Source organism: Puma concolor, chromosome A1, assembly GCF_028749965.1.
Source record: "Puma concolor isolate L17-30 chromosome A1, mPumCon1.1.hap2, whole genome shotgun sequence".
NCBI classification, from domain to species: domain Eukaryota; kingdom Metazoa; phylum Chordata; class Mammalia; order Carnivora; family Felidae; genus Puma; species Puma concolor.
The window spans coordinates 68559723-68574604 of NC_141667.1; the positions used below are offsets into that span (position 1 = coordinate 68559723).

Below are 14882 nucleotides of genomic sequence, written 5' to 3' on the forward strand. Positions count from 1 at the left end.
GTCACCCACCTCTTTGGGTCCCAAGTTTCTTCACTTGTAGATGATCTCCTGCTTTGTTTTAGCTATGTAGTTCTTTTTCAATTTCACTTCACAATCAAGATACACAATATATGTCTTCTATACGTATAAAATTTTAGTATTTATAAATATTTATACCCAGAACTTCTTTCAGAAAAAAAATTTCATTAGGGGATCTCCATTTTCTTTCAGCATACTGATTGTGTTTTGTGCCTAGATATAGTGTTAATGTTATCTTCTGCATTTCTCTAGTAGTTTTCCTCTGCTAAACTTTATATAGATAAGCTTTAGTAAGATACGGCATTTTGAGCACATATATTTTAAGAGTTTTACCCATATTAATTCTGCTGATTCAGTTTACATGTGGTTTTTACATTTTATAGCTGGAAAGTCACAGGCAAACTAAATTGAAGGAGATAAAAGGAATGTCAATTAAATACAATTAAATATTAAAGAACTCCCCAGAACTCTTGGAATTCATGAGATAGTTCTGCATGTTCTTACTCATTGTGCAACAAAAAATAGACTTAGTTTGTCTTGAATGTTAAGTCTCTTCATAATAAAACTGCTCTGTAAGGTAAGGTAATGTAACTATAAATTCCCGTCAGAGTCTCTGACATGCCCTGGAAAGGGTTGGCACAACTAAATCATTGCTTTAACTAGTTTAGTTATTTAAAATTATACAGTAAGGTGTGTATTTCAGTTCAAATGAAAATGAGCCACTGATTAGAATATCATAAAATAGACAAAATGAGAAGGCAACATTTATCTTAATCTGCTCAGTTCTTTGCTGGAATTCTTCATTTCTGGGTTGACCTCTTGAGCAATAGCAATAATTTGTTATAAATTAGATCGTGTACTTATTAGCTTTGAATTTTAAAGACATTCAGTCTTTGTAATGATACTGAATGGAGGATTTTTGAAATATAGCACAATACATGGATTGCATGTTTATATATACAGCAGCATCTATGTCATACATTGAACTAGAACAGCGCAGCGAAAGCAAAAACCGTGGCACCCGTGACTCCAAAGCCTATAATTTGAGATATCTTTGCTATTTTCACCCAATTTGGATTTAAATGATCTCTAAGTTTTCTTCTATCTCCACAATCCTATGATTAGTTCACAAGAGACATCATCTTTAAAGCTTAGGTGTAAATTCAGCCATGGCAGCTTAAGGCTCTAAAATCTCAGTATCCAGAACACCAAAAACCTTGTTAGAATGCAATAGAATAAGAGTAAGAGAATAGAAAGTCAAGTGTAATACAATGCCTTTCCTTAAAAATATATATGCATTAGTTTAATTTCCCTTATGTTCCCGGAGCTGCTCCACATCATGGTGGTTAAGAGACTTATAAGGAGTGTTTACAGAGAAAGAAGTAAACAAAGAGCACTGAATTCTGTTTCTGAGGGCAGGTTATTTTTCTTCCTTACACAGCTATAGACTTCCAAGTCCACAGATGTAGGCCAGTGGTAATAAGAGGCAACTGTACATGTCATGAATTAGAGGGTGGCAGCAGCACATGTTATTATTCCAGGCTTCTGGCAGTATTATTTTTGCAACTCAGCACATTTCCTCTTTTTTCCTACTCTTTTAGTGCAGTCTCTACTGTTTCTCTTTACACAAGGATTTACATAAGACCTAATGGGGTCAGAGAGCCTCTTCCCCCTGGCCATTGTGATTGGTTAAGATATGACTCATGACCCAAGCTAGGCCAATGAGAGCCCTGGTCTGAGACTTTCCTATAGTGGAAAACTGCTTTTGCTTTTGAGTTCCTGGAGCTGGATGAGTAGCTGAGGATGGCTAATTTTATCATTCTGTGGAGCAGGCCTTCTGCAATTGTCAGAATGAGGCCTACACTGAGAGAGACAAAGAAGAGAGGAAAGAAATGGTGATGTTGTTTGAGGTCTGGCTCTAGTTCTGTATGATGTTAGCTCTAATAAACCACTCCTTTTTTGTTTAATGTAAGTTGATTTGGATTTCTGTCATTTGTACCCTGCCTGATACAGATTTCAAACAGAAATATTAGAAAACACCGTCTTTTGGAATGTTACTTCATAAACCTAAAAATACAGATGATTTTGGTATGATAATAAAAATAACTGCAATTTATCAAACACTTACCAGGTGCTAAGCATGGCAAGGAGTACATGATGTGTTTTGTGTTATTTTCAGTTAACCTTCACAACAACCTATATAGTATATGTATCAGTTAGCTATTGCTGGGTAGGTAATTGTCCCAAAACTTACTAGCCTGAAACAATAAGACTTTAGTTAACCATGTCTGTGGCTTGGTTGGGTGATTCTTCTGGTTTAGAACAGGCTCAGCTGATCTTAAACAGGCTTACTCATGCATCTTCAGTAAGTTGGCAGATTTCTGGGAACTGAGTGGTTTGGGATGACCTCATTCATAGGTCTGGAGTTTGGCGATCTTCTCAGCTGGGCCCCATAGGAGTGACTGGACTTATGTCTCCAGCAGGCTAGCCTGGGCTTGTTAACATGCATGTCAGAGGGTTCCAGGAGAGTGAGTGAAGGCAGAAGTCCTCTCAAGGCTCAGGTGAGGTACTGCATCTTGCTACTTCTCCTGCATCCTATGGACCAAAGTACAAGGTTACCCTCATTCAGGGAATGAGGTAATAGTCTCCACTTTAAAAAAAAATTTTTTTAATGTTTATTTATTTTTGAGAGAGAGAGAGTACAAGCAGGAGAAGGGAGATACAGAAGAGGGAGATACAGAATCTGAAGCAGGCTCCAGGCTCTGAGCTGTCAGCACAGAGCCTGATGTGGGGCTCAAACCCACAAACCATGAGATCATAACCTGAGCTCAAGTCGGATGTTTAACCGACTGAGCCACCTAGGTGCCCCCAAAATCTCCACTTTTAATGGGAGGAGCTGAAAGTCAAAGGGAATGGATATAAGGAGGCATGAAAAATGGTAGCACAACTACTTTACTAAAAAAGGTATTGGGTGCATATACTTCAAAAGTTAAGAAATTTATTCAAGGTCATATGGCTAGTAAGTAGCAGAGATAGGATTTGAGCCTTAATCTTCTGACTGAAAATCTCACTCTTTCAGCGTTTTCTGTTCTTGCTGATTGATCTATGTAGTCCAGATGTCACAACTTAATTAGTTTCTGAAGTCCTTTTCTTAGATCACTTTTGAATGACTTATCAGTTATTATGAACAGTTTCTTTATTATAATAAAGGTATTAATTTTCTGTGAATAGGTTATTCTTGAGCCACTCTTATAAGTATTTTCATTCATATTTATAGCCACAATAAAGTTCATATTTTCACTCTTGTATCATGGCTATGATTCGAAATACCAGATGTTATTTTGGGAGAATAGGTAAAATAACTTGGAGTATCTTTTAAAATTTTAAACAATATTTAGATGTAGTGAGGAAACTATGTGTTCAGGCAAATGGGAAGCTGGAACATAAGGAGATCTGTAAAATGGGAAGAAGACTGACAACAAATGGAAGAAAGCAACAGTGGACTTCAACCCTGTAGGATTCTAGGGAGGGTAACAGTGGCAGTAGCTATCATTTACATTGAGGAATCTTATAGCCTGGTGTGAAAGTCTTCATGAATAGTCTAGAGTCAGCCCTCTCCAAGGATCCTCAAAATGATAGAATATGGGGAAAAGAAGCAATGTACTCAGAGCCTGCTATTGCCCTGTAAGACTTAGATGCCCTACGTTATGCCTCCCCGCAAAAAAGTTTAGCTTAATGCCCCTCTGGCATGCCTAGTTTAATAGTCTGAGTGTTATAATTGTTCCTCTAGAACAGTCCAAAGGATATTGGTGAGGGAGGGGTGTGGTCACATAGGCAACTTTGTCTTATGAAATTCAGTGATTAAAATGGATGATCACTGTGAAGAAAGGAAGATTGGAAGAACATAGAAAGAAACAGATGGTGGGAAATTAAAGAAGATAACTGCCAGGAAATTTCTTCCTGCAATTGAAGTAAGGGCTTCTCTCAGAAGATAACACTAGGCAAGTAGAACTGAACAGTTGGGAACTTCTCAGAGATCATTTGATTTGAGGTGGGATGACTAGAACTTACATTTGGGATATAGGCGTGAGGAAAGGGAGTGTTCATAATGGTTCAAATGAGACAGGAAGAGGTAAAGAAGGACAAGTAGGAGGACATCTTTGGATTGGTAAAGAAAGCGCATGGTTTTATGATTTAAAAACTGGCTACTAGAGGAAAAAGTGATTTGTATAGTTTTTAAACATTATAATATCTTATATCTTCGCTTTCTTTTCAACATTGGTAAATATGTCACTTTAAACAGCACAATAGGTTCTAATTTTAGAATCTGATGATGAGGAAAAGATGAGGTATGAGAAGAACAGTGTGTATTTTCCTCAGAGGGAAAAAGCCAGGGATTGCACTCTCCCTAATGAGTTTCCTAAGTGGTTTGTTTGTTTTTAAATGTTTATTTATTTTTGAGAGAGACAGAGCGTGAGTGGGGGAGGGGCAGGGAGAGAGGTAGACACAGAATCTGAAGCAGGCTCCAGGCTCTGAGCTGTCAGCACAGAGCCTGACGCAGGGCTCGAACCCACAAACTGCAAGATCATGACCTGAGCCGAAGCCGAATGCTTAACCAACCGACTAAGCCATCCAGGTGCCCCAAGTGCTTTATTTTTAAGAGGGTTTGCATGTTCTGTGTTCAGAAGCACAGAGAAACTTGCAATGGAGAATCAATTTCCTGTTTTTTCTGTTAATCTCTATCTGACCCTGGATGACTCTGGAAAGAAAGAGTGGTCATTCTACCAAGTCAGTGAAGTTTGGTCTGTAGTCAGGGCTAGATCCCAGGGCTGTGGAACCTGACATTCCTGTACTCCATGTCTGTGGGAATTTGTCCATATCTGACTGTCATCTAACTGCAGACTTTTCCCCCTATACCAAAAAGGTGCAGAGTTCTAACCACAAGAGTGAGAATTCTATATAAACTTGAAATCACTTTTCAACATGAACCATTTGAAACAATAGATCCCACTTTATAATATTAAGGAAAATAACCCAAGGAAATTAAAAGAAAGCAGATCAATGTTCATTAGATAGGAATGTATCTCAGAAAGGAGACCAAAAAAAAAAAGTTGGGTAGGGCAACTCCACATAATAATTTTAAGCTTTTAAATCACAGGTTTGAACTGTAGGAATGCCTTTGTTGATAAATACAGAAGAAGGATCAACCATTGGAACTATTTATCTTGCGTTTGTTTAAAGCACTGAATAAATTAGAGCAAATTTTGTAGAGTTTGGAAATGTGCTGTGATGTTGAATCTGTAAATATATATATATATATATATATATATATATATATATATATATATATACACACATATGACCCCTTTCTTCTAAATCTGTAATTAAAAAGGGTAGGAAAAGTAACCAAACATAAAAGTAAATTCACATCCTTCACTTCCAAGTTCTGGTTGAAGATATTTGAAAGAGCAGGATGGTTTTCCATCTTTGGTAACTTAGATGTACTTACAAAAAACAAAATTATTTCAAGTGTCTTCTATAGTATTGTTATTAATCTAAGTGTTATTCTTTACAAAATTATAGATAACAGCTGCTGCCAGTGTTGCTGTCTGCTGTGCCAATGTTGCTGTCCTCAAAATGATGTCTGTGGATACCTCTTTTTACTATTTCAGTCTCTGAATTTTTATGTCAAAAGCCAACTTTGCTTAAATGTTAACTATTTTTTTAAGTATGATTTATTCTAGAATAATTTTATGTGCACAGAAAATTTGCAAAGGCAATATAGCAAGTTCCTATGTGCACTTCATCCATCGTCTCCTAATGTTAACATCTGTAGTAGATTGAATGGTGGCCCTCCAAAATATATGTCCACAAACTAACTCCTGGAATATGTGAATGTGACCTTATTTGGAAAAAGAGTCTTTGCAGATGTAATTAAATTAAGGATCTCAAGATGGGATTGTTCTGGATTATTTGATTGGGCTGTAAATCTAATGACAAGTGTCCTTATAAAAGACACACAGAAGAGAGACATACAGGGAGAAGTGGAGAAGGCTTATTTATTTATTTATTTATTTATTTATTTATTTATTTATTTATTTATTTATTTTTTACTGATGTCCCTTTTTTGTTCTAGGATCCAGTCCAGGACACTACATTGCATTAGTTGTTACATCTCCATAGTCTCCACTGGTTCATGATAGTTTCCCAGTCTTGTTTTTCATGACCTTGATGGTTTTGAGCAGTACTGGTAAGATACTTTGTAGAATATCCCCTACTATGAATTTGTCTGCTATTTTTCTCATGATTAGACTGGGTTATGAGTTCTGGGGAAGAATACCACAGAGGTGTGGTGCCCCTGTGGGGAAAGGGCAATATATATCCACATGACTTATCCCTGCTGTTGTTAGTCTTGATCACTTAGATAAAGTGGAGTTTTCCAGGTTTCTCCATTGTAAAGTCACATTTCCCCTATCTATACTATATTCTTTGGAATCAAATCTTTAAGTTCATCCCTTCATGGGAGATTAATCTACCTCCTTGTAATAGGGAGAAGCTAATATGTATTATTTGGAATTTTTCTGTAAGATACATGCCTTCCTTCCTCCTTTTTTTCAATAATTTATATATATCAGTATCAATGTATGTATACATTATAATCCAATTCCACTTTATGATCTAATGCAACATTATTTTGTTACCCAAATTGTTCTAGTTTTTATTCCTATTATTATTGTTACTAATTGATTATATTGTATGATATTAGTTTAAGCTTTCTTTTTGTTCTCCAGTCTACTAGGTATCTATTGCTTCATAACAAATTACAGCAAAACTTAGGGGCTTAAAACAAACATTATTATCTCACAATTTCCATGGGTCAGGAAGCCTGGGGGTTGCTGAACTGGGTGCCTCTGCTCCCTCACAAGGCTGCAGGTTAGGTGTTTGGTGGAGCTGTCATTTTCTCAAGACTTGACTGGGGAGGATCTGCTTACCCAGTCTCACACATATTATTGTTGGTAGCCCTCAGGTCCTTGTTGGCCTTTGGATGGAGACATCAGTTCCTTGCCATGTAGGACAGGAACAGTCCTAGAACAGCTCATAACATGGCAGCTGGCTTCCCTTGGAGGGTGGCCAAGAAGGAAATTACAGTCTTTTTGTAACCTAATCTTGCAAGTGACATCCTACCACTTTTGCCATAATGTATTTGTTACAAGTAATCCACTAGTCCAGCCCACACTCAAGACAGGGATGGGGGTTATAGAATGCCATTCTGAAGAGGAAGAGATGGTAATCACCGGGGCCATTTTCAAGGCTGCCCACCACACTCAGTATTCCACTGTTATATCCACTCACTTCAGTTGATTTGAATGGGCAGAGGGAGAAGAGAAGGGGGAAGCTTTGAAAAGCAAAACCACCGATGGATTAAACGTTTTTCTCGCAGTAACTTTTGACAAGGTGTCACATACTACATGGCATCTACCTCTTATTATTATTCATTTGTACATTTATCTGCTTATGTGTTTAGGAGTATATGACATGTAATTTCAAGCCAAATGTGATATTTCTGACCCCAAGTTGTGGTCTACTTGAGATTTTTGGAAAACATTTTTTTCTTAATTAGCACCTGTGCATTTTTTAAGCTGTTTAGGCCCAGCCTCCTGAGCATCAGTCCTACCAGGTGTTATGTGAGCAGAAGTGGAACAATTAGTCATTTTAATTAAGCTAAATGTAATTACTTTCATAATCTTGAGTTGTTCATATTGAACTCCATCAAAATTGCCTTATGAAGCTGGGGAATTATGAAGAATTACTGACAAAGGATACTATCAATAATTTTTCCATTTGTATTTAACTCACTTTTAGTTTGGTCCATCTACCTTTAAATGAAATAATTTATTTGTTTCTTCTAGTAAAAAAAAAAAATCCATGCTCCCTGAAGAACACTTGAGAGTGAATAAAAGCCCAAAGGAAAACAACAAAAGAACACTCCAAATTATATACCATAGTGTTAACATTTTGATGCACAAAATTTCCACATTATTCTTATATATATGTATATATATATATACATGTATATATATATATAATATATATATATACATTATTCTATACAATATATATATTCTTATATGTATATATATATTTAGCACCATTCATCTCAAATTTGTGGAATATTTAGAAATATATTATGCGTATTTTCCTAAATAAATTATTTTTGCAAGGACTCATTTGACTCACCATTATTATCACTGAAAGTCCAACACATGGATTTTTGCTCTGTGATCAGAGCAGTGCCATGTAGGACAGGAGTGATCTGTGATCAGAGATTATTATCACCTCTGCACTCATCCAACAAGCATATACTGACTTCTTACTATTGGCCGGTCACTGTCGTGACAACACAATGAGAGAGATCCTGGCACGGGGAGAGCACCAGCCAAGTATTTGGAAAGCTCAGTTTTCATTTCAGCTTTGCTACTAATTGGCTCATGTCCTTGGACTAATAAAAACCAACAGCTAACATATACTGAACATTCACTTAAAAAAAATTTTTTTTAAGTAAGCTCTAGGCCCAACACGGGGCTTGAACTCATGACCCCAAGATCAAGAGTTGCATCCTCTACTGACTGAGCCAGCCAGTCTCCCCTCTACTGAACATTCACTATGTGCTAAGTGCTGCTCAAAGCCCTTCACTTATACTTTCATGTTTAATCACAACACCTCAGTGAGGTAGATACTATTATAATTATGCTCATTTTACAGAGGAAAAGATTGAGGCCAGAGAGATTAGGGAACTTGCCCAACGGCACATAGCTAGTAGGTAGTGGAGCCAGCATTTAACCCTGGTAGCTAATTCCAGAGCTTATATTCTTAATCACCACTCTATACTTTTGAAATGACTGTGAGCACTTGCTCTCTGGCCCTTAGTTTCCACATTGGCAGAATGAATAGAAGTTGTCCTAAAAGCAGGTGATCTCCAATGTCATTTGCTTGTTTGCAAGTGTAATAGGATTTCATCATATGCATAATTAACTTATTCAACTTCAGAATTTCTTTAAATGAAGAGTGAAAGCAAGAGAGAAAGAAATTGAAAGAAAAAGTTTAAATAATACAGAGGATTGAAGTAGTCAGCAGTCAGTGCCGGTTGGTCAAAACCTATGGAAATAATGTATGAATGATTTAATTTTAAAATTATTCTTGTCATTGACAATGGAAAGAAATGTATTGTTCTGGTGATCAGGTATATTAGTGGTGATAGATTCATCCACATTCTTGAAGAAGAAATTGAAGAATTAATTGAAGTGAATGGTGAAACACTTATAAGTGATAAATTAGGGGGGGGCCATAAAATCAACTTGTAGTTGCCAAAAAAATTGCACACTATAATTTTTAACCAATGTATTTTTTTTTAAAGTTTATTCATTTACTTTGAGAGAGAGAGAGAGAGAGAGAGAGAGAGAGAGAGAGAGAGAGAATCCTAAGCAGGCTCTGCATGCAGAGCCAATATAGAGCTCGAACCCATGAACCATGAGATCATGACCTAAGCTGAGATCAAGAATCAGCCACTTAACCAACTAAGCCACCCAGGCATCCCTAATCAGTGTATTTTAAGGATAGTTTTACTGTATGTGATTTTTAAAAAGTTACTGACTTTAAAATCAAACCTGGAAGTAAGATGTGAATCCATTTTAACAGATACCTACTCAAATTAAATTTTTTTGGAAAGATAAAAGTTTATGTTAAAGAATCCAAAAGCCAAGATTCATTCTGGCCTCATGAGGAACTAGACTATGACCAAAAAACCATTAGGATCCAAGGTAGCAATTTCCTGGCTCCTTTTCTTTATTTTTCTGCTTCTCTATGGGGACCTGTTTGATTCTCTTTCCACACAAGCTTTCTTTACTTCTCCAGGCATGGGTGGAAAATGGTCATCCTACATAGTCTTTCAGGCCAAGCCCTTGGCAGGGAATGACCAGTGTTTCTGAGACTTAACTCCAAATGTTCTGGAGAATCTGCAACCTGAGATAGGTTTGTGAGACCCAAGATAGGGCTCTCTGCCCACTTTCCAGGAGAAACCATGGGGAAGGATCTAAATCCAGAACAGGAACTGCTACATGGTGTGTTTCAGCATACCAGCCACAAATGGCCTCACAGAAGTTCCTGAGTCACTGAAGCAGGGCTCATAAGCAGGGGAGGAAGTCACTGGACTCGCCCTGCAGACAGAAGTGAGGGAGGTCTTAATGGTGATGAGAGAAAACCAGACAGGACATCGGATGCCTTAGTAGGTGACCAGTAATAGCAGGGCACTGTGGAATCCCTGGGGACTTAGCTACAACCCAGGAAAAGGGCAGTGGGGAAAGGAAGAATGACAAAGGACCAGATATCATTTCTGCCTCTTAGTGAAATGGAGCTTAAAACAAAAGCTAGACTGAATTATAGAAAAATAATATTGTGTTGGTAGGACACTTGCTTTGAGGGTCAAGACTTGTATGCAATACCCATGGAGGCCTGTCCGGAATTGCTGTGATTCCTCATGCAGCACATCCTGAAATACAGATTACTGATACTCTCCAGAATTAGGGCCAAGCCATTTGGGGCAACACTGTGATCCCATGCCAAGACAAGGTAGGTACTCAAGATACCAGTGATTTCAGGAAAACCAGGGGACTGTAGTGAAATTTAAATTGGCAATAGTTCTACAAAAAATGCTTTGAAGTTTTTGGGCAACTTGAGAGTGGTGGAGAGAAGGAAGAGGACAATTGTTAACCTTAATAAAGTTAATGGGTAGATCTGAGTTCTATGAGTACCAAGAAGGTAGTTAAAAAGGTAGGTGCATGATATGTTCTTTTCAAGGCATCTTTCTCAGACAGTGATTTTAGCCAGTGGATTCCGGAGAGGAAGGAGTGATTCCAGCAGCACCAGCTCAGGCCCTGACAGATGGCACAGATGGGCAGTTATCATAGCAGCTCTTTTGGGATCCCCTGACCCAGGCTGTTCTTAAGGTAGCTTCCAAGGCAGAAGGATCCTGATGCTCTGCCAAGTGGGTGTCCCTTTACTGTGCTATGGATTGATGCAGTGGCCAGGGCCACAGCCAGACATCTCTTGGAGAAGGACTCCTTAACAAGCCTTGAGAGGACGCTGCTCTGCATTGGAAGGTGGACAGTTCTAAGACTCTGGTGAAGTACAAGAACACCCCTATTTTGTTTTGTTAGTAGGAAGAGAAGAATATTTTAATGGTGAAATTACCTTAAATGAAACCATCAGCCACTAATATTGGAGCTAAGGCCTACTCAGTGAAGGTAGGAGGAAAGCGTCTCAGAAAACTTAGAGGACAGAGAATAGAGCCATTTTGTACCTTCGAGAGTCTGGGTTCAGTAAACCCTCATATCCCTTCTTTCTCCAGACCTCTAAAGCTCAGAGATATTAAAGATTTTAGGCATGAAGTTACGGTGGAGAGTCAGGTTGGGGAGCCTGGTCATACACCTGCTGCCTTATTTAAGTCAACAAAAGCTTTCACTTCTTTTGTAAAGTGAGTCCCTCAAGGCCTCCTCTCAGTTCAGTGGAAGTGATGGGTGAATTTGGGGGGCAGGGAGCCAAGGGATTATTAACGAGGGATGGAAGAATTTCCTGGGGAACTTCAGATAGGGAGCATTATAAGGGGAAGAACTCACCCATGGTCTATTCTCATCTTTGGGAGCCTGGGGGAAATAACACTCCTGTGGTCAGGGGCTGCTTTGTGCACAGCAGTTCTCATCTGGGATTTGGACCCAGGTCTCAACCTGTGGTACGTGTGTGTTCGGAAGGGTGCAGTTGGTGAGGGTGAGGAGTAACACCTACAGATAGAGTACATTTACAGGGCTATAAATATTTAATTTAGGAAGAAAATATTGTGGAATAGTATCTTTGAGATTTATTATTATATATTTTTTGGCACTTCCTTTCCTCTCTCCATTTGGAGCAGATGGTCAGCTCTGAGCTCATCACCTCAGGAAGGGAAGTGACAGCATAGAAAGAACCTCTCCAGAGTTGTGTTCCAAACCCTAAGTCCTTAGGGAACTAAGAGTATTTTGGGTATGGAAAAAATATTTAGAAAGAGTAGGAGGAAGAGAATAGGGCTTCCCTCAAGATTAGAGAAAGATCCTGTAGGCTGGAGGGTGAGAAGGGGAACCAGTGGAGCCTTCGAGAGGGGCTCTAAGCTCTGGTGCCCCAGTGCCGTTCTGGGGGAATGGCTATGTGGAATGCCTGGCAAGTGGGGCCAGAAGAGCCTCTCATATATTCCTATGCTCCAGGGATCTTGAAGCAGCAGTTTCTACACTGGGATCTCTGGACTGTACGTTGTCCCACCTGGCCTGTGGTCACCCGTCCATGCTGGTCTCCACATTCTCTCTATCCTTTACATTTAGCAGTCTTCATGGCCCCTTCTGCTCAGGTAGCTCTCTCTGCTGTTTCTTCTATGCCAGGCTAGAGGAGATAGGAATGTTCTGTGCCTGTGTACCATGCTAGGACACAGGCATCTGTGTGAGGCTGTCAGCGTCCCATCTGCCTACATGTACCTCAAGGTCAGTCTCTGTCTGAGGCCCTGATACATCTCTGAGGTCTCACTCTGATACCTGGTACTGGGACTTTCATATTTTTATGTTCCTATTCATCAGCTCTCCTTGACAAAAACCATAATGAGGCTCAGAGAAGCATAAGCATTGCTAAAAAGGAAAAGGAACTGTTTTATAAGAATTTAAAGGTTTATACACTCTCATATTGCAGATTCTCTCTGAGTTACCTGTCCTGTCCCCATGGACTCATGACAATCAATGATGGTCTTCTGGAGACTGAAAATCAAGCTGAGAAGTAGACAAGTTTCTCCTATAGTATGCTATCAAATGCCATATTGGGGCCCTTGGGCGGCTCAGTTGGTTGAGCATCCAACTTTGGCTCAGGTCATGATCTCACAGCTCATGAGTTCAAGCCCTGTTTCGGGCTTGCTGCTGTCAGGGTGGAACCCACTTTGGATCCTCTGTCCCCCTCTTTGTCTGCCCCTCCCCCACTTGCTCGTGCACACGTGCTCTCTCTCTCTCTCTCTTCTCTCTCTCTCAAAAATTAAAAAAAAACATAAAAAAAAGAAATGTCATATAAAGCTCCTGCTACAGACACTTAAATCACATCAATCTCTCTTTTTTATTCAAACAAAAACTTTAATGTTTATTTATTTTTGAGAGAGAGACAGAGACAGAGTATGAGCAGGGGAGGACCAGAGAGAGAGGGAGACACAGAATCCAAAATAGGCTCCTGGCTCTGAGGTGTCAGCACAGAGCCTGACACGGGGCTCAAACCCACAGACCATGAGATCATGCCCTGAGCTGAAGTCAGATGCTTAACTGACTGAGCCACCCAGGGACCCCACATCAATCTCTCTTCAGAGTTTAGTATGACTGGGGTCTGCAGTAGCCTGTCACATAAAACAGAGTTGCATATTATTCAGGAGCTTGTTCGTGAAATCAACTTAACACACAAATATTCATAGTGAAAATTACCTTAAAACCTTCTCCTTCTCCTTCTCCTTCTCCTTCTCCTTCTCCTTCTCCTTCTCCTTCTCCTTCTCCTTCTCCTCCTCCTCCTTCTCCTCCTTCTCCTCCTTCTCCTCCTTCTTCTTTTCCTTAAAGTAATCTTTATGCCCAGCATGGAGCTCAAACTCACCAGAGATGAGTTGAACTCTCCTGAGATCAAGGTTTGCGTGCTCTACCCAGTAAGTCAGTCAGGCACTCCTCCCTTAAAATCTCATTAAATCTTCAGTTGAGCTCCATATGAAGTAGGTGCCTTGAGTTTATGCACAGTGTTGTTTTAAGGTTTCTTTAAATTCTAGAATCACATTCAGTGTGGTGAGATGCTCACACTATGAGAGGCACATTGAAGGAAGAATAGTTTACGTCTCTCAGGTTAATTTGAATTTGGGGTGTGAATGAGAATGTGGGGCAAAGATATACATACCTTTTATTATAATGTACACATTATTAGATTTATGTAATTCTTTTTTGGTAGAGCAAATATAGAACTATGTTAGACATAGCTTAAGGTACCAGGAACATAGCTTAAGGTACCAAGATCTCAAGGGGTATACAATTCTACTCCTGAGATAATTAAATAGTAACGTAAGAAGTAAATGGCAGCAGTAAATAGTCTTACAGTGGTCTCACACCATCTCTTCACTCTGGGTCATTCACTGTGGCTTCATTCTTGGGTTTCATGTATTGGAAATATGTCCACCAATACTACAGGTCTGTATCTTCCCAGGTTATGCCCAATAAAACAGAGTTTGTCTTTGTCAGCAGTTCTAGAACTTGTATCTCATCAGATCTGATTGGTTCACATGCCCATCCTAAACTCATCATCACCTTAAAGTAGAGATTAATGGTAAGAGAAGGGGGGTAGAAGGTAATTGTTTGATTGATATGATTTAATTCTTGCATACCCCTGGAGACAGGGCTGGAGTTAATTTCACTATAAGCACTTACACAGAATAAGGAAGAAGTTGTTTACCAGAGGAAAATTGGGAGAATGCATCTTGAAAAAGGTGAATGGATAGTGGGAAGTGAAATGATATTCTTTTTTTTTTTTAATTTTTTTTTTTTTTTAAATTTTTTTTTTCAACGTTTATTTATTTTTGGGACAGAGAGAGACAGAGCATGAACGGGGGAGGGGCAGAGAGAGAGGGAGACACAGAATCGGAAACAGGCTCCAGGCTCTGAGCCATCAGCCCAGAGCCCGATGCAGGGCTCGAACTCACGGACCGTGAGATCGTGACCTGGCTGAAGTCGGACGCTTAACCGACTGCGCCACCCAGGCGCCCCTTTTTAATTTTTTTTTAATGT

General features: G+C 39.2%; 1 long non-coding RNA gene across 3 annotated transcripts in view; it reads left to right on the forward strand.

Annotated features, from left to right (window-relative positions):
• LOC147584221 (uncharacterized) overlaps positions 1-14882 on the forward strand; it is a 198412-nt gene that overhangs the window by 19021 nt on the left and 164509 nt on the right. For 2 of the 3 annotated variants that reach the window (XR_015243006.1, XR_015243030.1), the window contains exon 3: positions 6155-6268. The exons of the other annotated variant lie outside the window; for it this stretch is intronic. This is a non-coding gene — a long non-coding RNA (uncharacterized LOC147584221). The remainder of the gene's footprint in view (positions 1-6154; positions 6269-14882) is intronic. 3 annotated transcript variants of the gene reach the window in all.